This window comes from Onychomys torridus, chromosome 4 (genome assembly GCF_903995425.1).
Source record: "Onychomys torridus chromosome 4, mOncTor1.1, whole genome shotgun sequence".
In the NCBI taxonomy this organism is placed as follows: Eukaryota; Metazoa; Chordata; class Mammalia; order Rodentia; family Cricetidae; genus Onychomys; species Onychomys torridus.
The window spans coordinates 85,697,143-85,722,188 of NC_050446.1; the positions used below are offsets into that span (position 1 = coordinate 85,697,143).

The 25,046-nt window shown below is 36.2% G+C and overlaps 1 pseudogene; it reads left to right on the top strand.

The window, feature by feature from the left end:
• The first annotated feature begins 11,546 nt into the window (after positions 1–11,546).
• Positions 11,547–18,611, top strand: LOC118581852 (annotated as a pseudogene).
• The last annotated feature ends 6,435 nt before the right edge of the window (positions 18,612–25,046 follow it).

The following is a 25,046-nucleotide window of genomic DNA, read 5'->3' on the forward strand; positions in this document are numbered from 1 at the left end:
GTTCTGGAATAATTTTTAGACATCTTATGTTATCAGCAAATTCATTGTGTACACAACATTTTATACAAATTTTTAGTGGAAATTGAAGTGTATAATTACTTGTTTCTGGAATCAGAGTTGTTTTTTATTTATTTATTTATTTATTTATTTATTTATTTGAGCTGAGGATAGATCCCAGGACCTTGTTCTTGCCAGGCAAGTGCTCTACCACTGAGCTGTATCCCCAACCTGGAATCAGAGTTGTAATTAGCATATCATTTTGAAAATAAACATTACAAATATTTATTCAAAAATATAATGATAATAGTTTTGCCACTTAGAATGAGTAATAGTTACTCAATTATACTTATATATAGAAGAGTAGAAGATGATAATAATGTTGCAAAAATAATTATCACGTTACTACACAATATCTGAGTTCCCAGAATTATGCGTGTCACTTTAATTACATTGTTATTAACAAAATCCCCTTTGAATTACTTTTCAATATTACTATCTTTTGAAATATGAAATTATACATCACTCATAATTCTATCTTTGTGTCAGAGGACATTTAAGACATTTGTGATGACTGCAGCCACTTAGAAATCAAAATGCTAAAACAATCAAATCATAATGCTAGTTGCCTCATGTTGATATAATCTCTGTCAGTTTTGATGTCTTAACTTCTCATATGAATTCAGAATTTTTCTATATTTTGTTGCTTAACTGAAAGGACAACCTGTTTATAATATTTAAATTCACTTTCCTCAGTTCACAAATTATTTTATTGAACATGTTTTTATATTATATAATGGAATAACGTAACTTCTAAGGCCAGTAAGGTAAACATTGTATGCTCTTGATAATATGGTATACATAGTGATTCATGTTATATACCATTTGATGTAGTGAGTCATTTGATGGATAAACTATATGGTATACATTTTTACAATAGTTTGAGGTCTAACTTATTTCTAAACAGATATGAAAGTGAGAACTTCTTGAATATCATTCCAATATTCCATGAGCTAATGGTTAAAATCAAATTGTATTTATATTCCAATAAGTTAAAGAAGTTGTCATAATATAAATTATCTAACAAAACCACACAAATACCTGCATCATGTTTTCCCAAAATCATATTTTCCCAAATTCATGAGATTAGATAAGCATGGCTCATGTCTGGCTGCAGACTTTGATGTGTACATATTGTAGGTTCTGGTATCTTTTTCAGAAAAACATTTATCTCCAATGTGTTTACAGATTTAACCCTCAACAATTTTGTCACCATATTTTTTATTAAATATATTCTTTGACAATATTACATCTGATACAGTTCCTGACCTCTTATTTCTCTCCCACTCTTATTATCCCCTTTCCCAGACACAAAAACACACACAAGTCCATTTCTAAATTTATGTATTTTTGTTTTGCTTTGGGATCCACTAAAATGACCCCTAGCCATCTGTGTGTCCATTGTTTCCAACTATCCCTGAGGCACTATGACCTAATCAGTGGGTCTCAACTGAAGAAAATGCCTTGCACTGTCCCAGAATAATCAGTAGCTTACAGTTCAGCAAGGAGATACAGTAGTAGATAGCTACTCTATGATCTTTGACTGATGATGATTTTCTTGTGTGATTATTTTCTTGAGTTCATGACTGCATTGGCTGTACCATACCCACAAGATTACATTTTACAGTTCTTGCATTCTTTCTAACCTCTTCCTTATTCTTTCTCAGCATTATTTTATAAGTGATTTTTTTTTTTACAATTGAGGTGCTACATTTATTTCTGTAAAGCTCTTAAGAACTTTTCCATGGATTTTTTTTTAATTTATTATATTTGTGTTTTAATTTTATACATCGGCCATGGATTCCCCTGTCTTCCCCCCTCCCACCCCCACCTCCACCTTCCCCCCAGCCCCTCCCCTCCATTCCCCTCTCCTCCAGGGCCAAGACTCCTCTGGGGATTCATTTAAACCTGGTGGATTCATTTTATAAGTAATTTTAAGCCTATAGACAGCCTGCCCTCACCTGCCCACAGTCATACTATAACAAAAGAACACCTTAAGGACTCCTTGCTAAACTGTTTAATTAACCTATAAAATGACCTCTTATTGCTTGTAAAGTTTCTAAGACTATGATTTCAATTTTAGCAATTCAGTGTCATTACTTGTATGTAATATGGGTTTCAAGAAGCACAATGGAGGCCAGTGATATAGCTCAGCAGGTGAAGGAGCTACCTGCCAAACCAGAGGACTGGAGTTAAACCCCCTTAAACTCACAGGGTAGAAGAAGAGTTACAAAAAGTTTTATTTTTTTAAGAAATTTTTTATTCATTTACTTACCAACCAGGGATCCCCCTCTCTGTTGTGGCATGTCTTTCTTTTTCTTTTTTTCTTTTTTTCTCTTTTTCTTTTTTGTTTTTGCTGTTGTTGTTTCTTTCTTTGTTTGTTTGTTTTTTGAGACAGAGATTCTCTGTATAGTTTTAGTTCCTGTCCTGGATCGCGCTCTGTAGACCTGGCTGACCTCAAATTTACAGAGATCACCTGGCTTTCCCTCCCAAGTGCTGGCATTAAAGGCATGTGCCACCACTGCCAGGCCTGCGTGTCTTTCTGTATGCTGTGAATATGTGTTGCTCTGATTGGTTGATAAATGAAGCTGTTTGGCCAATGGCGAGGCAGGATAAAGTTAGGCGACACTTTTGAATTAGAGATAGAGGAAAAGAAAGGAGAGTGGAGGAGACACCAAACCACTGTCCAAGGAGCAACACATAATTGGTTGCAAGCAAAGCCATGGAACATATGGTGATACATAGATTAATAGATATGAGTTGAGTTGTTAGAGCTGATACTGGTGAAATTATTAAGGCCACTCCATGTAGTTAAAGGGGAGATTTATTTTGTGGGGTAGCTTACACATGAAGGGATAAGTTACAGGGTCTGGGAAAAGTGCGGCGGTGTTCTCTGGAGAACTCTTCTCGGTCTACCTCCAGCGTCCAGGGTCCTGGAACCAAGAGAGACCTCTCCTCTTCATCCTGGGTCTTCAGTGTCCTCTCTCAGCCCTGCCTTGTATGCGTGACCATTACCAAAGCCTCAATGGGGGTTGGAACTTCCAGGCCAAGGCTGGAATGGCTACCGACTACATCTCCCCCTTTTGTCTAAATAAGAAAGTTCTAACCTAATACAAGACTATATACAAAGAAATGATTATTAAATATTGTCCAGGAGTAATGAGGGATAATGACCTAGATAAGTTGTAACTACAATCAGTGCAAACAATATCAAGCAAAAAACACATAGAAAAATCCATGGAAGTCTAGAGCGTGGGTAGGTGGCAAGTTACAAAGACCATTCCAAAAGGTGTCCTATCCTAAAGAACCTGAGTCTAATACTTAATATATTCTATCTAAGATATATATATATATATATATATATATATATATATATATATATATAATAGATAGAATATATTATATACTAAGTTGTAACTATAACTGCTAGTCTTCAACCTCATCAAAGACCTGAGAAGGAATATAATAATACCCAAGAAATGGGAGAAGGATGCAAACAACTTTCGGGAGTCCTGCAAGAGTAGACAGAGACAGCTGGCAGCCTGGACAGTCACCTAATGTTTCTCAGCATCATTGGTGCATTCAAATTGGCTACAGGCCTAGAGTATCTGACAGACCATTTTCAGAAGCAGGAATTCTGAAAGACCATCTTACCTTGTCTTGGCAAAGTATAGTGGTCGCTTCCTTGTGTCCTGCTTGTCCAGAAAGGACAGCATTCGTACTGTCAACAGTTGAGGCAAGGGCAGTTCTTTGCACAGTAGGCCATTTTGTGACAAGAAGACAAACTTCCAAATGGAAATGTCTTAGAAGCCCAACATTCTCTCAGGATCAAATTGGTGCTGCCAGGAGCAAATGTGTCTCACATCAACAGAATTCTAAGTTCTTTAAATGTCATAGTCTATAGGTCCATGAAGTGTTTGAAGATTACCTGTCCATCTGACCTATGAATTTATAAATCTGGATAACCTAACATAATTATAGAGATGACAAGCATAGGTTAAAATAAGCTACCAAGAAGCTATAGAATTTGAAATTAATATTCAGCCTCTGATTGATTATTTTATAAGTGGATGTGGGACCTTGGAACCTGGTAGGACTGGAGAAACTTCTGGCTACACCTCTCTTCCAAACTCCTCCTTCCCCCTTCCCCCTCGCCCCAGCAGCCTTCCTCCCCAACCCATACCCATTTCCCTCCTCCAAAAAAGGAAAGGCTCCCACAGGGAGTCAGCAGTTCCTGGTACATTCAGTTGAGGAAGATCCAAGCCCCTCTCCATGCATCAAGGCTGTGCAAGGTGTCCCATCATAGGTAGTGGGCTCCAAAAAGCCAGCTCATGCACCAGGGATAGATCTTGATCCAACTACCAGGGAGCCAATAAAGCAGATCAAGCTATACTACTGTCTTGCTTATGCAGAGAGCCTAGTCCAGTTCTATGGAAACTCCACAGCTATTGGTCCACAGTTCATGAGTTCCAACTAGCTTGGTTTGATTGTCTCTGTAGGTTTCCCCATCATGAACTTGATGTCCCCTAGCTCATAGAATACCTCTTCTCTCTCTTCCACTTGATTCATGGAGCTTGGACTGGTACTTGGCTATGGATCTCTTCATCTGCTTCCAGTTACTGGATGAAAGCTCTTTCATGATAGTTAAGGTATTCACTGATCTGATTACCTGGGTAAGCTATCTCAGCCACCCTCTCTACTATTGCTAGTAGCCTAAGCTGAGGTCATCCTTATGGATTCCTGGTAATTTCCCTAGCACCTGGTTTCTCCCTATCACCATGGTGTCTCCTATGAAGGTATCTCTTTCATTGCTCTCCTACTCTGTCCCCATTTCAGGCCTACCATCACATTCCCTTATGTTGTCATCTCCCATCCTCTAACCTCAACTGCCCCCCTTACCTCCAGTTTACTCATGGGGATCTCATATATTTCTTCTTCACTGTGCAATACATGTGTCCCTCTTAGAGTCCTCCTTGATAGCTAGCTTCTCTGGAGCTGTGGATTATAGTCTGATTATTTTTTTGCTTTACGTCTACTATCCACTTGTGAGTGAATACATACCATGTTTCTCTCCTTCTGAGTCTGGGTTACATCACTCAGGATGATATTTTCTAGTTCCACCCATTTGCCTGCAAATTTCATGATGTTGTTGTTTTTTATTGTTGAGTACTACTCTATTGTGTGTATGTTCCACATTTTCTTTATCCATTCTTCAGTTGAGGAGCATCTAGGTTGTTTCTAGGTTCTGGCTATTATGAATAATGCTGCTATGAACACAGTTGATCATGTGTCCTTGTGGTATGATTGAGCATTCCTTGTTTTTTGCCCTAGAGTGGTATAGCTGAGTCTTGAGGTAGATTGATTCCCAATTTTCTGTGAAATGGCCATAGTGATTTCCAAAGTGGCTGTATAAGTTTGCATTCCCACCAACAGTGGAAGAGTGTTCCCTTTGCTCCACATCCACTTCAGCATAAGCTGCAGTTTTCCCACACATGCACAACAGAATGATTAAATAAATAAATAAATGTTGAAAAACAAAATAATCACAATGGAAGCTTTAAAAGATATTTTTCATTTGTGTCCTAATAATAGCAATATATAATATATATCTAGCCACAATCATGCTTTTAGGTATTGTGTGTGTGTGTATGTATGTGTGTGTAAAATAAGAATTATATCAATGAACAAAGTATCACAGGCTAAAAATGAAGGAAGAAAGGAAATACATATTGCTTAGGATGGAACCCAAGGCCTTGCACTTGCTGGGCAAGCACTCTACCATTGAGCTAAATCCCCAACTGGAAATACATTTTAAACATGAAGATACTTTATTCTGACATTCAAAGAATCAACAAAAATAAGGCTGATTATTCTAAATAACCAACTAATTTATCATATAGTAGTAAGATCAAGAAAGAAAAGAAAGGCATAATAAAATCTTTGAATAAGAAAATAGAGTACTAAAAAATAGTCTCATCTTTACAAATATTTATGGTTATGATATATTATCATATCAATAAGTTTAAGTTTTATTTGAATTTGAAAATGTCTACAAAAATCAAATTTTTAAATCAAGAGTCTTTTATTTTAAAATAGAACTATTTAGTCTTATGTGTAAGTGTGTGTCTGAGTGTATGACAGTGTAGCATGTGTGCAGGAAAACAAGGAAGTCAGAGGAAGTATCGGACCCCCTAGAAATAGAACAGACTGTTAAGCACTGCAAATATGTGCTGAGCATTGAAAGCAAATTTTCTTTAAGATCAACAAGTTCTATAACCACTTAGCCATCTCTCCATCCCAAGCAAGACTAACCACATGTATATTAATTCACAGTAAAAAGCAGTAATTTCATTGTAAGATGTTCATGTACACTAATCATACTCATTCCACTTGCCATCACATATTTCTCCATTTCTGCACCCACTGGTGCCCTTCTTCTTCCCAGTTACTCCTTCTTCAACTTTCATTTTTAAAAACAATATTTTATAATTCTTGTTCCTGAATCAGTGTCATTTTACTTAGCATGATGCATAGTTTTGTTCTTTTGATGATAGACATTCTGAGTGGGCTAAAATATTATCTCAAAATCTCAATGATTTATTTCATTTGTTTTTTTGTGTTGCTGTTGTTTTTATTGGGAGGTTTGGGGTTTTTGTTTTTGTTTTTCTGTTTTTTGTGAGGTTTTTGTCTTGTATTATATTTTTGGTATTAAGGGTTAAACCCAAGGTCTCGTATATGCTAGGCAATCTTCTTAACACTCAGCTATACATCCCCAATATAATCCAATTATTTTTATGCTGTAAATTTGAAATAAGTGGTTTCAGTTGTCTTTGACTGCATTTGCCACCCCAGCCTTCTAAGGAGCTGCAATTACCAGCCTACATTTCAGGCTAAATTAGTTTGATATATATTTACTAAATACCTAATCATCCAACCTAACACCTCTCAAAATTCTGCTAGCATTCATTTCAGAAGTAGAAAAACATAATCCTAGCATTAATAAGTAAGTAGATGTTCATTCAAACAGTCAAGTGATTCTCTAGCAAAGGAATTAATGTCAAATGTCTCACAGCACCTGACTTCAAACTATACCACAGAATCAGGGTTACAAACAGCATGTGACAGGCACAAAATAATAATGTTGACTGATACATCACTTAGAAATAAACTTAGAAAGCAAAGCTATTTGACATTTTGCAATATGTCAAAAATATACAGTGGGGGACAGGGTAATCTCTTTAGTAAATCCAGAAGAAGAAATCTCACTGTAGTTCTTATAAAATAAAACTCAGAATGGATCAAAGATTTGTAACAAACACATTTACACATAAAACTAAATATTATTTTTTAAATAATTATTTATTGTGTTACCTGAAAGTTTGAAATTACTGAAGAAGAGAAAAACATCATTGGAACACTTCAAGTATAAGCATACACAAGGACTTTCTGAATAATAATCCAAAACACAGGAAATAGTAGAAAGAACTGACAAATAGGATTGCATGAAATTTTAAAAAAATAATGGTCTACAAAGCAAAGGCAACAACCAAAAGAGTGAAGAGATAGCTGAAGAACAAGAGAAAATCTCCATCACTATTCACCCAATAAGGGATATAATGCATTCTTTATAAAGAACTAAAAAATAACTAAACTTAAGGCAAAAAATAATACAATAAAAATAAGTGGGCAAATGAACTGAGTAAACATTTTTCAAAGAAGAAATACAGATGGCTAATAAATACATGAAGAAAATGACACATTTAGTCATTAAGCAATGGTGTATTGTTTTGAACATCATTACTGCTATTTATGTTTAAGAAAGTATATGTGCAGGGGAGGTGGGTGTCCACTAAGGTCAGAAGAGGACATCTCTTGCTTAGAGCTGAAGACACCATTCACTTAAGACACAGGTCTCAGAGACCACAAGGTGGCCCTGACCTGAATTCTCTCTCATGAGAAACAACTGCTACTTCATGGTACCTGAAATGACACCAATGCTTGGTTTAAAAGTGGAGATCCCTATGATCCAATTACTAATAGTAGTGCAGATGATGAAATGTCTTAAAGAACTGTCATGAAAAAAATGAAATTTTAATGAAGAAATAGAAAGCTACGAACAAAAGAAAATTAATATTACAAAAGAGAAAAGGACCCAGTAGGTCGGAAAAGGAGAAATGTGAGAGATGATAGAGCACAATAGTCATCAAATTACAGGAGATGAATAGAATAAAATGTGACATAAAACTCATTTTGACATCCATTTATGCCAGCACCATTTTTTGAAGATGCTTTTTTTCCATTGTACAAGTTTGGATTCTTTGTCAAAAATTGTATGTTCATAGGTGTGCGGATTAATGTCAGGGTCTTCAACTCCATTCCAATGGTCCAAGCTGTTTTTATTACTGTAGCTCTATAGTAGAGCTTGAGGTCAGGGAACATGATGTCTCCTGAGGTTGTTTTATTGTACAGGATTCATTGGGCTATCATGGGTTTTCTGTTTTTCCATATGAAGTTGAGTATTATTCTTTCCAGTTCAGTGAAGAATTGTGTTGATATTTTGATAGGGATTGCAATGAATCTGTAAATTGCTTTTGGTAAGATCGCCATTTTTACTATGTTAATCCTGCCTAACAAGTAGAAGGCTGCAAATACATCCATATCTGTCACTATGCACAAAACTTAAGACCAAGTAGATCAAAGACCTCAACATAAATCCAGTTACCCTAACCTGATAGAAGAGAAAGTAGGAAGTAGTCTTGAATGTATTGGCATAGGAGATCAATTCCTAAATACAATACCAGTAGCACAGACACTGAGAGAAACAATCAATAGGACCTCTTGAAACTGAGAAGCTTTTGTAGAGCAAAGGACACACTCAACAAGACAAAGTGACAGCCTACAGAATGGGAAAAGGTCTTCACCAACCCCACATCTAACAGAGGGCTGATATCCAAAATATATAAAGAACTCAAGAAATTAGACATTAAAATGCCCAACAGTCCAATTAAGAAATGGGATATAGAACAAAACGGAGAATTATCAAAGAGGAAGCTCAAATGGTTGAAAAACAATTAAGGAATTGCTCAACATCCCTAATTATCTGGGAAATGCTAATCAAAACAACTCTAAGATACAACCTTAAACAGGTCAGAATGGCTAAGATCAATATCACTGAAGACAGCTTATGCTGGAGAGGATATGGAGCAAGGGGAGCTCTCCTCCACTGTTGGTGGGAATGCAAGCTTGTACAGCCACTTTGGAAATCAATATGGTGCTTTGTTAGAAAATTGGGAATCCATCTCACCCAAGACTCAAGTATAACACTCTTGGGAATATACCCAAGGAATACTCAATCATACAACAAGGGCATTTGCTCAGCTATGTTCATATCAGCATTGTTTGTAATAGCCAGAACCTGGAAACAACCTAGTTGCCCTTCAAATGTAGAATGGATAAAGAAAACGTGGGACATATACACAACAGAGCACTATTCAGCAGAGAAAAAGAATGACATCATGAGGCTTGCAGGAAAAGGATGGGTCTAGAAAAAATCATCCTGAGTGAGGTAACCCAGACTCAGAAAGATAAACATGGTATGTATTCACTCATAGGAGGATACTAGATGGAAAATAAGATGACTAGACTGCTACTCACAACTCCAGGGAGGCTACCAAAAAAACAGGACCCTAAGAAAGACACAGGGATTGCCCAATGACAGAGAAATGGATGAGAACTACATGAACAACCTGGACATGAGTGTGTGTAATCAAGGGCAAGGTTGGAGGGAAAGAGAGCTGAGGAGAGCAGGAGATCTCAGCTGGATCAAGAACAGAGAGAGAGAACAAGGAATAATAGAATAGACTATGATAAATGAAGACCACATGAGAATAGGAAGAAGCAAAGTGGTCCCCAGAAATCCACAATGATACCTCCACTGTAGACTACCAGCAATGGTCAAGAGAAAGCCTGAACTGACCTAGTCTGGTGATCAGATGGCCAAACACCCTAACTGTTGTGCTAGAAATCTCATCCAATGACTGATGGAAGTGGATGCAGAGATCCACAGCCAGGACCCAGGTGCAGAGCCAGGAGTCTAAATGTCAAGAAATAGGGGGGATTGTATAAGCAAGAATTGTTGAGACCAAGGTTGGAAAAAGCACAGGGACAAATAGCCAAACTAATGGAAACACATGAACTATGAATCAAAAGCTGAGAAGCCACCAACTGGATCAGGCCCTCTGGATAAGTGAGACAATTGAATAGTTTGAACTGTTTGCAAGGCACCCAGGCAGTGGGACCCACACCTGTCCTTAGCACATGACCTGGCTGTTTGGAACCTGGGGCTTATGCAGGGACACTTTGTTCAGCCTGGGAGGAGGGGACTGGACCTGCCTGGACTGAATCTACCAGGTTGAGCTGCATCCCCAGGGTAGTCTTTGCCCTTGAGAAGATGGGAGTGGGGTATGGGCTAGAGGGAAGGCAGGGGCAGGGGCAGGAGAGGGGAGGACAGGGGAACCAATGGCTGATATGTAAAATTAAATTAAATTATAAAATAAAATTTTAAAAAACTCATTTTGTTCAATTTATATTCACTAAAAAAATTTTAAATCCCCCAAATAGGTGGTAAACAGCAAATAAATTTGCTTTAGACAATTTCATTCACCTCCTCAACCACTGTAAAAATTTTATTTAGAATCAATATAAAGCACTAATTATGGATGATTTATTATCCTGTAGAGGCCAATATTATAAAATATGAAACAAAATTTAAGTAACTTTTGATGTGTTTATATATATGAAGAAGGTTGTGGATAAAATTATTCTGAGCCATCCTTCTTGGAGGCATGGGAAGAACTAAAATTATATTTTTATAAAGAAGAAGCATATATAAAGCTTATAACAAAGCTATGGGAATATAGTTTCTTTTTCTTTGAAAAATAGATAAATTAAAGTTCATTTAACCAAAGTGGATTAATATAAGCACTAATATTTCTAAATTATTGATCTAAGAAAATTATTTCTACTGTCTTTGCTCAAATATTTAGAGAGAATTATAGAATCACATTACATCTCCTACCTCCTTTTTCATTTTGTTTTGTGTTTGTCTGTTTTTGTGGCAGTGCAGGCTACTTGGATCTTTAAGGCACCAGCTGCAGCATGGCCCGCAAATCCCCAGATGGCCTTAGGTGACAGCCCAGACCTGGGGATTTGCACAGCTTTCCATAGTATCAGGAGACATGGATATCAACCCAGACTCTGGGTGCAGCAGGGCTGTGGACCCAGATATGGTCCCACACCAGACATTGCCATAGCCCAGAGTGGCAGCACAGGCCATTCAGATTAGCCTGGCCCAGGGGTCAGTATAGACCTAGGATATCAACATGAACTCAGGTGTCGGACCAGACCCCAGTCATGAGCATGGCCTTCAGTGTTTACTGAAGATAGGGATATAAACACAAACGCTGGCTGGTATAGGACATGGACCAGACATGGCACCTGGCAGCAGCTCGGGAGAGATGTCATCATATCCCTTGGTGGCAACACAGGCCACTCAAATCAGCATGGCCCCAGTGGTGGCAAGGTTATGGGACAACACAGTGACCACAGGTGGTCACACAGACCCTGGGCATCCCTGTGACCTTGGTGGCAACATGGGTCATGGACATCAACACTGACTCTCACTGCAATAGGACCACACACCCAGACATGACTCCAGGCAATGGCTGAGCACCAGATATTACCCTGGTCCTGAGTGGCAAGCATACCACCAACATCAGTCCATTCCTTACCACCCTCACTTCTTCAGATCTGCCTCTTATCACAACACACAAACCATTCTGCCTCTCTTTCTTTCCCATTTCTCCACCATATACTTGTTCATCATAAGGCTGCCCCATGGGTGTCTCTTGGCTGCCTGAGCTGTTTGGTAAAAGGCAGGCCTCTAGATCTAAACACCATTCTTAAAAAGATTAAGAACATTAAGTAAATAATAAGCCATTTGGCACAGCAAGCTCACCATTAACGCTGCACTTGAATTTAAAAAAAAAATCTTTGTGTATGACAAGCACAGAAACATTTCTACTGTCGCAATCCAAACAGCTATAGATTGGATGCAACCCTAATGTACTGAAGTAGGAAGTAGCTAAATAGACATGCATACAATGGAATAAAAGTGATAAAATAAAGTTACTAATACAGTAGCATGGTTTAACCACAAGCACAGAGAGGAGAAACCTTTAATCATAAAGCCTTGAATCAAACATCCTATATTACAATGTAAACCAAAGCCATGATTGCATAACACTTTATAATTTTAAGATACTTATAAGTTCTCAGATATGCATCAAAAATGCCACTTCCACATGTACATAACAAATAACTTCTGCTGGGGCAGGTATAACATCTTGATACATAATTTTATGATATGAAAGATATAAATCTAGGAGAAGAGCATCATATCCTTAAATAGAAACAATAATAACACATTTTATATTTAACAGCTTTGCGAAATATAACAACATTGTTCACTACAACTGATATTCAATAAACATGCATTTAATGTATACAATGGTATGGCTTTGCATCGATAATTCCATCTGAAATTACATTTCCTTCTCTGGGATTCCACTTTATGTTTACTTTTGCTTTATTTTTTCATTTTGAGAAAGAGAGAGAAGACGTTATGCTGCACATGTGTGAAAAACAGAGGAGAAGGTTGGATATTAGTCGTTTCCTTCCATCTTTTTGAGAATGGGTCTCTAACTCTTTACTACTGTGTATCCTGGTATAGCTGGCCCTACCTTCTCAAGATTCCCTTGTTTCCAACTCATATTTTGCTGTAGAAATGTTGCCAATATATGTATGTTCTGGGATATGAATTCAGCTCCTCATGTTTGGGTGGAAAGTACTTTAGTCCTCTGCCCAGCCCTAAATAGAGCTCCTCTATAGTGAAGCTTTAATAAACCATTGTCACTATGCTGTGAAAAAGATGCCTAGAAGTTGATTTTTGTAAAATAATTACATGATTAAAGAATGCCTCCTTTTTTCCCTTCTCTAGGCCCTAGAAACCACTATTGTTTTCTCTGCTTCTAAAATCCATTGTTTTAAATCCCTCACCTGTGTAGAAAGTACACATTTATTCTTCTATCAGAGTATCCTTAAGCATTATCCACATTGCCACAAGTAAGAGCATTGTGTTATTAACACATTATTAATAATAATTAAAGAATAATAATAATATGTCTGTATGTGTGTGCATACACAAATGCACATGCACATGCTTGTATGTATGTATCATATATATGTATGATACAGTTGTATAACTTTCTCTGTTTGTTCATCTGTCCCAAAACACTACAGTAGAGAATGTATGCTATAAATAGTACATCAAAGACATGGTAATACAGCATTCCTTGATATATGGATTTCGTTTAACATGTGTCTCAAATGATTGGATAGTAGGCTTAGATTAGTTTCATTTTTAAATTTTTGTATGATCTTTCATCATTTTTAGGTTCTATAACACTGTATATTGTCAACAACGATATGTAAGAATTACGTTTTTCCACACCTAAGGAAACATATTTTATGTTTTTGCTTAAATTTTTTTGCTCCATTTTGCAATCTTAACACTGAAGGAAGTGTTGAAAATGGGGAACTACTGCAAGTTGTGCCAAATTCAAGATACCCAAGGACTGGGACACATTTAAAGTACAGAAAAATGAAAGTTTCCAATGCAGACATGACTTTGTCTATGTGTATAACCATCACTAAGATGAAATTCTTGCCAAGCTTCTTCACAGAAGAAATTACATTATTGAAATGTGGCACAGTTTCAGATTCAAGCATCGATTAGAGGAAATATGATCAACTTGGGAGGACCTGGTTGATGAGATGACTCCTGTAATGTAAGTACATCCAAGAGTGATTGTTGTTCTGTTGGTTTTCACCACAAATCCTCATTTAAAAAGTTTTTCTGCATTAGAAGCACATATTTGAACTATGATATTTATCATATACAAATTATAAAACTGCATCTGGCACTCAACTAATATTTGGTTTATAGACCTGTAGTAATTTGGAAAAGAAGACATTAATAAGAGGTTCTAGATACATGAGATATTGTGGTATAAAATGATATTCTCCAGCACACTTGAGGTTAGAGAAAGAAAATAAACTCAAATGAGACCATGAAGGATTTAGTTGGGAACATTTTCTTGAATAAAAGTGTTGTTAAATCAATGCCCAGCTATACTACCAAAAGAATTATCTTCTCCCAATGTCTGAAAAAGGCAATGCATTTTTGTCTTTAATTATTTAGGAAATAGTATTCCCCAAAGGGTGAACTAGATTTCTGCATTATGTAGTTTTACACACTGAGATGAGCATTTAATAAGCCTAATCCCTAAATTAAAACCACTACAAAACAGATATGAAGTCATTTCTCTCCAGAGTTAAAAATAATGCTGTCAGCGGTCTAGAAAAAAAGTATTGCATGTCACAAAATGGCATGGCCTTTGGTAGAAATTTTAATGTGTTGTCTTTTGTTTTAGCTAAAAATTACACATGTGTTTTATAAGTAAGTCCTTTGGAATGAATCATGATTTGTAGCTCATTGAAATCTCCCTTCCAAATAATATGTTTTTGTCACTTTGGGTTCTATTTCTGTGTGCAGCTTTTCATTTTAGATGATAATTTCTTGGTAATTTGTCATGTTACCAAAGCATTAATTTATACTCTACTTCTACTTTTGTTTGAGGTTTCCCATCACCATATGGGAATCTGTAGAGGAGAGAGAAGAATTAGGATTTGTTTCCATTTCTTTCAAGGTATATTCTAAACACCATCTGTGATAATGACATTGTAGTGTATAATTATATACATTATGCCTATGTTTAGGTTTTCATGTGACACATCCACCATTGGTTAATGTCAACCACAGAATATTAGACTAGTTGAAATACTAGTCTAGGCTGGAACTGTTATGCTCAGGTATTATAAATAAAAAATAAAACCATATGTAGGTTTTTGTTAAATTTTTACAGAAAATGAATATATTGCTATATTTGAGGTTTGCTGTTATAAAAACTCACATCTTTCATCTTTGACTTTGCGATAACCCCATTCTTAAATGAAGTTATACTATGTCCCTTCGGAATGAAATATAGCAGAGTGTATAGTCACAAAGATTATTACATATGTAAAACAAAGAGAATAAAGGTGAACCTTTCCTGGCTATTATTTATTGTGTAATCTGTCATTGGCCCAATTTCATGTAATTATATAGTGAAAGATTACTGACCTCAAAAAATTACTTATTCATACTTTTTACCAAGGACTGTACTTTCCTTAATACAATGCTCTTCCAATAAATAAATCCTAAAAATTCAGGAAACTTTTATAAAAGATAGGAAGGAGGAAAAATTAAAACCCACCCATACAAATTCCTTCTTTAGAATAGACCATTTAATGAAATGTCTCAAAGTCACTGGGACAGAGCTGAAACTAAAATGTACTGTCATAAAATCCACAGCTGTGTTTATGGGTTTTGTTGTTGTTTTGGTTTGGTTTGCATTTGGTTTTTTGAGACAGGGTTTCTCTGTGTAACAGCCTTGGCTGCCCTGGAACTCACCTCATAGACTAGGCTGGCCTGAAAGTCACAGATCTGCCTCCCTTTGCCTCCTGAGGCCTGGGATTAAAAACAAGTACCATAACCTCCTGGCTGCCTTAATAGTTCATGTTGCTTCCTGAAGACAACAGGAAGCCAAACATACACTGTCATTCCTGAACTTACATTTACAAAAGCAGCAGATAAATTAGGGCAAAACAAGCCTCAAAATAGTTATTGAGCAATAAAAATGTCTTAATTACACTGTAATGCCTGAAATGGAGGTTCAATTCACATGTTTGAAAGTTACTTAAGAAACTGCAACATGAACCATAAGGTATATTATGAATTTCAGAGATTAAATGTCACTTATGGTAAAAAACAAAATAATAGTTTTTTTCAACTAGTAATTTTTCAGAGTATTTTGAATCTGCATTTTTAATTATTCTATTTTCCAAAACAATGTAAGTTTACCTTTCCACATAACATTTGAGGCTTCTGAAAATTTTAAGTAGTTGTATATGTTCACATAACATGACAAGTTACAAAACTCTCTGTTGAAAAAGCATACTGCTGATAGAACACTTAGCTTACTCTAAAATTATCTTAATATCTTAAATTTTTATGTCTATTTTCTAAGGACAATAAAGTAGATAACCAGGTAAAAAGAGTAGGAAGGAGATGAGAATGCTGGGTTTAATAATAATAGTTCACTCCAAATTCACCAATTCAATGTAAGATATATGAAAACGTCATTTTATACAAGGGAAGAAGGAAGAAAGGAGGTGAAAGAGAAAAAAGGCAGGGAAATTAGCTTTAATTTATTAATTATTCAGAATGGCATACGAAATCTCACTATTTAGAAATGAAAGCCAGTCAATAAGGGACAGTAAGTAATATCACCCAGGGTTATGCATAAAATGGTTGTTCACAGATATATTCAAATAGATAAGTCAAAAATCAGGGAAAGACATTACATTAACATTGTCTTTAGCACATGTCTTCTCAATTTATTCAATGAAACTTTGTTTTTTCACATTTTGTAGTAAACTTGGTGTCAGTCTCTATGGTCGTAAAGTCAACATTAGATTTGTTCCTGGCAATTTTGAGTTTGTGTTGGAAACATGTCAATAGATTGTCATTTTGAAATTATGATGGTCAAGTAAACAGGCCGCAAATATGACTCTAATATTCATTGAAGAAAATTATTTGATTCCATTTAGAAAGAGCAGATTAAAGCTTGGAAAAATGCAAAGAGTATACATGCTACTGATATTATTAAACAGTATACTCATATCAATATCTATAAACATTATCTTTTAGATGTGTAAAATTTTGACCCATCATTCTACTTTTAAAACCTTCCCTGATTTGACACAATGCACAAATACAAGACAGATTTATTTAAAATTTGGTTTGGTACAATGCAAGGATTTCAATTTCAAAATATTCCACTTAATTGACTCTGGACATTAAGTTTTTTCTATTTCAGGAATTCATAGTTAGGCTCTATCTCTCTCAACCCATTGGAGCACAATGTATTAACCGGAAGAAGCAAACCATTCTATGGTGCCTGAGTTTGTTTTTCAGGGATTTTATACTTCAAGAGAACTACAGATCTTCCTCCTGCTGCCATTTGCCATTCTCTACCTGATAACTGTGGTGGGCAAATTCTTTGTTGTGATATTAATCATCAATGTTATCCACCATGTGGATAATGGGAATTGAACTCAGACCTCTGGAAGAGCAGTCAGTGCTACTAACCACTGAGCCATGCAGGGATGACCTGCAACATTAGTGGAAGGCCATGAACTGTAGACTAGTGGCTGTGGAGCCCACAGAGGACTGGACTAGGACCTCTGTATATGGAAGATGGTTGTTTGACTCAAAACTGTTTGCACCCAGGCAAGGAGATCAGGATCTGTTCCTGGTACATGGGCAGGACTTTGGGAACTTGGTGAGTGTGGTGTGACACCTTGTGCAGCCTTAGTGCAGTGGGGAGGGACTTGAACCTGCCTAGGCTCAGTGTGCCAGGCTCTGCTGACTCCCCATAGAAGACCTTGATTTGGGGGACGTAGGGATATGGGGTGACTAGGGAGAGAGGGTTGAAGGATGGGAGGAGGAAGGAGAGGGGCATCTGTGTGTGGTATGTAGAGTAGAGAATTTTTTGATAAAGAAAAATGGGGGAAAATCATCACTGATCATCATCTCCATTCTCCCATGTACTTTTCTGTTAGCTAATCTCTCATTTGTTAACTTTGGCCTTTTCTCAGTAAATACACCCAAACTGATTACAGACCCCATTTTCTTTGTGGGGTTAATGAGCCAGATCCTCTGTGTGCATTTCTTTGGAGGGGTTGAGATGGTACTTCTTGTAACAAAGGCTTATGATCGATATGTGGCCATCTGCAGGCCACTCAACTACATCAGCATCATGGACATACAGAAGTGCATCTGGCTTGTTTTGATATCATGGATCATTGGATTGGTGCAAGCCATGAGTCAACTGATCCTGATTTTGGAACTACCTTTCTGTGGACCTAGAGTAATAGACAGCTTTTTCTGTGATATTCCTTTGGTGATTAAATTAGCATGCATGGATCCTGATACCCTAGGAATTGTAGTAAATGCTGACAGTGGTGTTTTAGCAACAACCTGTTTCATTCTCTTGCTGATATCTTACACTTACATCCTATTAACAGATCAGCTTCACTCTAAAGATGGCTCATCAAAGGCACTCTCTACCTGTACATCCCACATCATAGTGGTTGTGCTATCCTTTGGGCCTGTCATTTTCATCTATCTGTAGCCAGTCAACATCACTTGAGTTGACAAGTTTCTTTCTGTGTTTTATACAGACATCACACCTCTCCTGAATGCTGCCATCTATACACAGAGAAATAAGGATATTAAAAATGCTATAAAAAAGGTGAGAAATCACAGGTAAATTTGGGGATAAATTTTAGATATCTGATTAGAAAATTCATTGTGTGTATACTATTTTAAGTATATTTTGAAAACAAAGATTGCATATATGACTCGCTTCTTCATGGTATGAGTTGCATGAATATATTGTTATGAAAATAACTATTATGAAAGTGCATTTGAAAGTCTAATAGTTAGATATTTTTACAACCTACAAAGAGTAATAGCTGCATCATATACCTATTTGTGTCTGAAGAGTAGAAGATGAAGATAATGTTATAAAATATTAACCACCACTCATCATTACGCATGGGCATGGTCACAAAACTGTGTGAGTCATTTTAACAGGATTATTATTTGCAATGTTTTCATTAAATTACTTATCAAAATTATTATTTAAAAATATATCATTATATTTCAATCCCAACTCACCACTGTAGATACTGAAGATATTTTTGAGGTATACATCCTCTTACAAAACAAAATGACTTACAAATCAAATCATAATCCTAGTTGCCTCATATTGACATATTCTGTGTCATTTACTAATTTGTACCTATTCAAGTGAATCATTTTTCCCTTTTTTCAATCTATAACTGAAATGGCAGTTTTCATAATATAAGAATAAACTTCCCTAAGGCCACAAATTATTTGATGACCTTAATTTTACTTATATTATGAAAGTAGAACAGTGTGGTAAAAATTTTTATGCTTTTGAAAATGTTACATATATAATAGATATATGAATATACATATATTTACATATATAGAGAAAGACTGTTCATGTTAGTTACTATTTAGTAATGTATGCCATTTGCTGGATAAAACTATATGTACACATTTACATTAGTTTGATATTTAGTATATTCCTTAAAGGTATATGTCATAATTTCTTAAATAATCTGTCGTAATATATCATAAATTATGGTTGCTATACTCTGTATGTATTTTCTAATAAATTAATGATGTTCTTATAACATAAACTAATAAAAACTTACAGATACCTGCATTGTGTTTTCCTGAAATCAAATTAGATATAAGCAAGGCTCACTAAACGCCTTGAGCATATGGGAAATACATTAGGAAATTTTGATATCTTTTTCCTAAAATATTATCTCAGATTTCACATCTAAAATTAAAATCACCAATTTCCTTCTGAAATTTGTACTTTGACACTATCTACAATAAGCTGATTGCATCTGATTAATGTCCCTGACCTTTATTTCCCTCCCACTCCTCTTTCCCACTTCTCCAGCCACATACACACTTGTCCCTTTCTACATTTATGTTTTTTGTTTAGTTTTGTTCTGTTATGTTTTGTTTTTACTCTGTTGCCTACTTGGATTACAAGAGTCATCTCTGTGTCCATTGGTTTGGAATCGTCCCTGGGGAATGGTGAGCTCTTCAGTGGTTTACAACAGAAGAAAATGTCTGAATCATCAAGAGATCACAGTTCAGTAAGGAGATAAGCATAGCATACATCACACTAAGACCTATGAATGACTACTGACAGTTATCTATGTGGGGCCCACAGTAGGCAGCCTTGGAATCATGACTGCATTGACTGTACTAGGTCTGCTAGATTGTATTTCATAACGCTTTTCAGTATTGCAGAGATCTTGCATGTATTTACTCTGCCAATCTTCCTCACTTATAAAGTAACACTGATTTCAAACCTACACACAAGTTACTTTCACCTGCCCACAGGCATACTATAAAAATAGAACACCATGAGGACATCTTGATAAACTATAATTAGAATGGAAAATAAGTTCTTATTGCCCATGTGATTTCTAAGAAGATGATTTTAATTAAATATTAGCAATTCAATGAAATTGCTTCTATACAATTGGTGCATCAGGAAGAAGTATAGTGGAGGCCAGTGGAACAATTTATCAGGTAAAGAAGCTTACTGCTAAGCCTAATGACCCAAATTCAATGCACAAAATCTACAAGTTAGAGGAAGAAAATCAACTCCCTCAAGATGATTTTTTCTTTTATTGTTGTTGTTTTTTATTCTTCTCACATATACTACATCCTGACTGCAATTTCCCCACCCTCCCTTCCCACAATTTCTCTTCCCACCTCCTCTTTACCCCACATCCCCCCCATGCTATCTCCCCTGAGAAAAGAACATGTGTCCCAGGGACATAATTAAACATGGTATAATAGGCTACAACAATACCAGACATATACCATCATATCAAAGCTGGACCAGGCAAGCCCTGTAGGAAGAAAAGGGTCCCACAAACAGACAAATGAGTCAGATACAACCCCCACTTCCACTTTAGGACTCCCTAGCTACTCAGCCATAACATATATGTAGAAGATCCAGGTCAGACTGCTATAGGCTCCCTGATGTCCCAGAGCCCTCTTGAGTTTCAGTCACATGATTCTGTAGGTGGTGTTCTTGTGGTGTCTCTGTACCCTCTAGTTTCTCTTATGATTCCTCCTCGCACGCAGAGAACCATAGCTTTCTTTTATAAGCTGCTTTCATCATGACGTGTTGTCATAGCAATAGAAAAGTAACTAAAAAATCAGATTTAAATTTGAAGGATTTGTGTTAACTATGTATATTGTATATTAGCTGCTTGCACATATTTTAAATATTCCAGTTCTGGGAATTAGAAAGCCTAGTTCTAAATCAGATGAAAAGAAATACAATCTCTTATGGGCCATAAATTTTATTTTACTTTAAGAAGTACCCTCTTCTTATGCAGGAAGGCAGCCATGTGTAATGCTAATAACAGAGTAACAAAATGAAGATAATTTTCAGAAAATTAAAGGGTCCTAAGTAAATCCAGACTGAAGTCCTTTGAGTGTATCCATAGATATTCCATGTCTAAATACAAAATATTTTACTTCTGTGATCTGCATCCTGAAGCAGACATAAGCCCTCCAGTCCTCCCTCCATTCTCCCAGTCTTGCAACTAGTCTTCTTGCTGAATACTCTAAGCCAGCACACCTGGGGTGTGGACCCCACTGCACACTGTAGAGGGTATGTCTTCATCTTTTGCGAGTCATATAAAACCTGAAACAAAATGTAATGGCTTTGGAAGTGTTTATAGTTAAAGGAGGTGGTGGATAAAAATAGTGCTTTATGGTGCTTGTTGCAAAGATATGAAGAACTAAATATTTTATGGAAAAATTACATCAATCTTACAATAAATTATAGGAATAGAATTTCTTAGTTCTTAGAAACATAGGTGAATTAATTTTCATTTAATTCCTACTTCCTTTTACTGGTGAGATGAATCAGTGGGTAAAGGGACTTTTGATACATGAAGTTTCCTGGCATTTACAAAACTGAAATGTTTTGAAAAATAGTCTGCTTGTAACTTCCATTGTATTTTGATTAAATTATCATTTTAACTATTACAAGTTTTTGGCACATTCTAAACTAGGCATACATCCTGAATTTTGGTTAACCACTCATTATTTATTTCCCCAAATTTCATGTAGTCCATTTTCTATTATTCCATCACATACCCTGTACTTTCATGAATTTTGCTGTTAGTCCATGGATTAGAACTCTGGGAATTGATAGTTTCATAACTCTGGGATATCTTCATTAGTGTGGTATGATATTCCATTTCATTGAGGACATCAAATATATTAGAAAATATAGATTTTAAGAGAATGTTTACATCATGTAGGTTCCTGTTGTCCATTTAACATATCTGATTGTTATAGACTTTCACATTTGGCTAAATTAACTTGTTACATATAATATCCCTCCTTTGTCTTAATTTGGGAGGGAGATGAATGATTTGGCAATTAATAACTGAAATTTTGATATTTTCAAACAGCATCCCAGGATTTAGATTCTTGTCTACTTGATGACAAACTACTAATACATAGCTCCAAAAGTCTTTTCTTTACCTTTTGTTTATTTCACTTGTAATCAGAAGATGACAATCTAAAAATTCCATTTAAGATAACTTGAAGAAATGATTTTTCAATATATCCTGTTCTTTCATATTATTACTCTAAAAACTCAATTAGAAAATGTATTAATTCATACATATTATTCATTTCCTATGATCAATGTAGTAATAGACTTTTAATAGTATTTTGTTTTATCAAAATCTTATACAATATGCTTCAAATATCAAAAAGTTGATAGATGCATCCAAGGAGTAGTTAACAAAGTCATATTGACAATGTGTACCTTTAGATGGACAGATCCATAAGTATCAAATAAAATGAACTAAATAGGAGAAAAAAGGAGATAATGATATCATTCACACATGTCAGTTAAGAAAATATGACATGGAGAAAGAAAATTTAAGAGTAGAAATCTAAAGTAATTATTTATCAACTATCTGAATGTAAGTATATGAAATGCATATATTTAGCTTAGAAAAAATAATACCTAATCCAGATATATAAAATTAAGGTTGTTTCACTGAAAATATGGCATAATTTTCATAATTTGATGAAATAGAACTTCTGTGATAATGAAAGAGAGACACCCTATAATAGATGCCAAAAAGTCATAGGTAGAAATGTATAGGAACAAGGCAATGGTAAAGAACCTCAATTCTGCAATGATGTCAATAAAAATAAGACTTAAAGTGATTATTTCATAGTATATCTAGAATTACTGTCGAGGTCCACAGGAATATACAGTAGATTATAGCTGATATTCATAAGGTCAACCCAGCAGACAAATAACTATGTGATGGAGGAATCTCAATAAGCAAGACTTACAATACCATTGCCTATGAATAACTGTCTGCTTCTGTCTGTAATTCTCTTGTGAGTTACCATAATTCTCTCTAAAATAGCTGTGGGAGCCTTCCCACAGCTCTTGGCCATGTGTTCTCCAATTATCAGGCACAGTTAACACGTGTGAATTGACTGAAGGATGACTTTTTTTTTTCCATAACATTTCACAGTATTTTTATTTAAAAGTCACAGACCATCTCTTTTTTTGTTGGGGAGGGTTGGTCATGTTTTATTAGGAATGGTTTTTTTAATTAAGAAAAAAATTTATGCATTTTACATACAATCACAGATCCCCTCTTCCCTCCTCCTGCCCCTCTAGCCTCCCCCTCCCAAGCCACCTCCCATTCCCTTCTACAAGAAGGTAAGGCCTCCAATGGGGACGTACATTTAGTAGAGGCAGGTCCAAGCCCCTCCCCCTGCCTCAGGGCTGTGCAAGGTGTCTCATCAAGGTAGTGGGCTCCAAAAAGACTGCTCATGCACCAGGGATGGATTCTGATCCCACTGTCAGGGGTCCCCTTAAGCAGATCAAGCTACACAACTGTCTCACTATGCAGAGGGACTAGTCCAGTCCCATGCAGACTCTATACCTATTGTTTTAAATTTCATGACTTCCCACTAATTTGGTTTGGTTTTCTCTATTGGTTTTCCCATCATGACTTTGATGTCCCTTGCTCATAGAATCCCTCTTCTCTCTCTTCAACTGAACTCATAGAGCTCAGCCTGGTATTTGGTTGTGGATCTCTGCATCTGCTTCCATCAGTTACTTGAGAAAGGCTCTATAATGAGTTAGGGTATTCACCGATCTGATTACTAGAGTAAGTCAGTTCATGCACACTCTCTACTATTGCTAGTAGTCAAAGCACAGGTCATCCTCGGGGGTTCCTGGGAACTTCCCTAGCACCCAGTTTCTCCCTATCCCCATTATGTCTCCCTCTACATCGTGATATCTCTTTCATTACTCTCCCACTCCATGCCTGTTTCAGCTTGACCATCCTGGTTTTTATACTGTGTAATTTTGGTGAGTAAAATACACTTTCATAGACAAGCCTTGATCCCATGGCTGACATTGTCAATAGACAAAATAGTAGCCTACAGAATAGAGAAAGATCTTCACCATGCCCACATTTGACAGAGGGCTGATTGTCAAAATACATAAAGAACTCAAGAAACTAGACATCAAAATAAATAATAATCTAATTAAAAACTGAGTTAGAGATAAAAACAGAGATTTCTCAACAGATGAAGTTCAAATGGCCAAGAAACATTTAAAGAAATACTCAACATTCTTAGCCAACAGAGAAATGCAAATTAAAACTCCTTTCAGATTCCTCCTTATTTTTACTTTTTTTAAATTTATTTTATATTATTTTATTTATTTATTTATTTTGTGTGTGTGTGTGTGTGCCTTTTTGAGACAGGGTATCTCTGTGTAGCTTTGCGCCTTTCCTGGATCTCGCTCCATAGACCAGGCTGGCCTCGAACTAACAAAGATCTGCCTGCCTCTGCCTCATGAGTGCTGGAATTAAAGAAGTGCGCCACCACCACCCGGCCTCAGATTCCTTACTAACCTGTCAGAATGGCTAAGATAAATACTGCAAATGACAGCTCATGCTGCCTAGCAACTGGAATGCTGCTCCATTCCTGGTGGGAGTACAAACATGGACTGCAACTATGGAAAACAATATGGTGCTCCTCACAAACTGCGAATCAATCTACCTCAGGAATC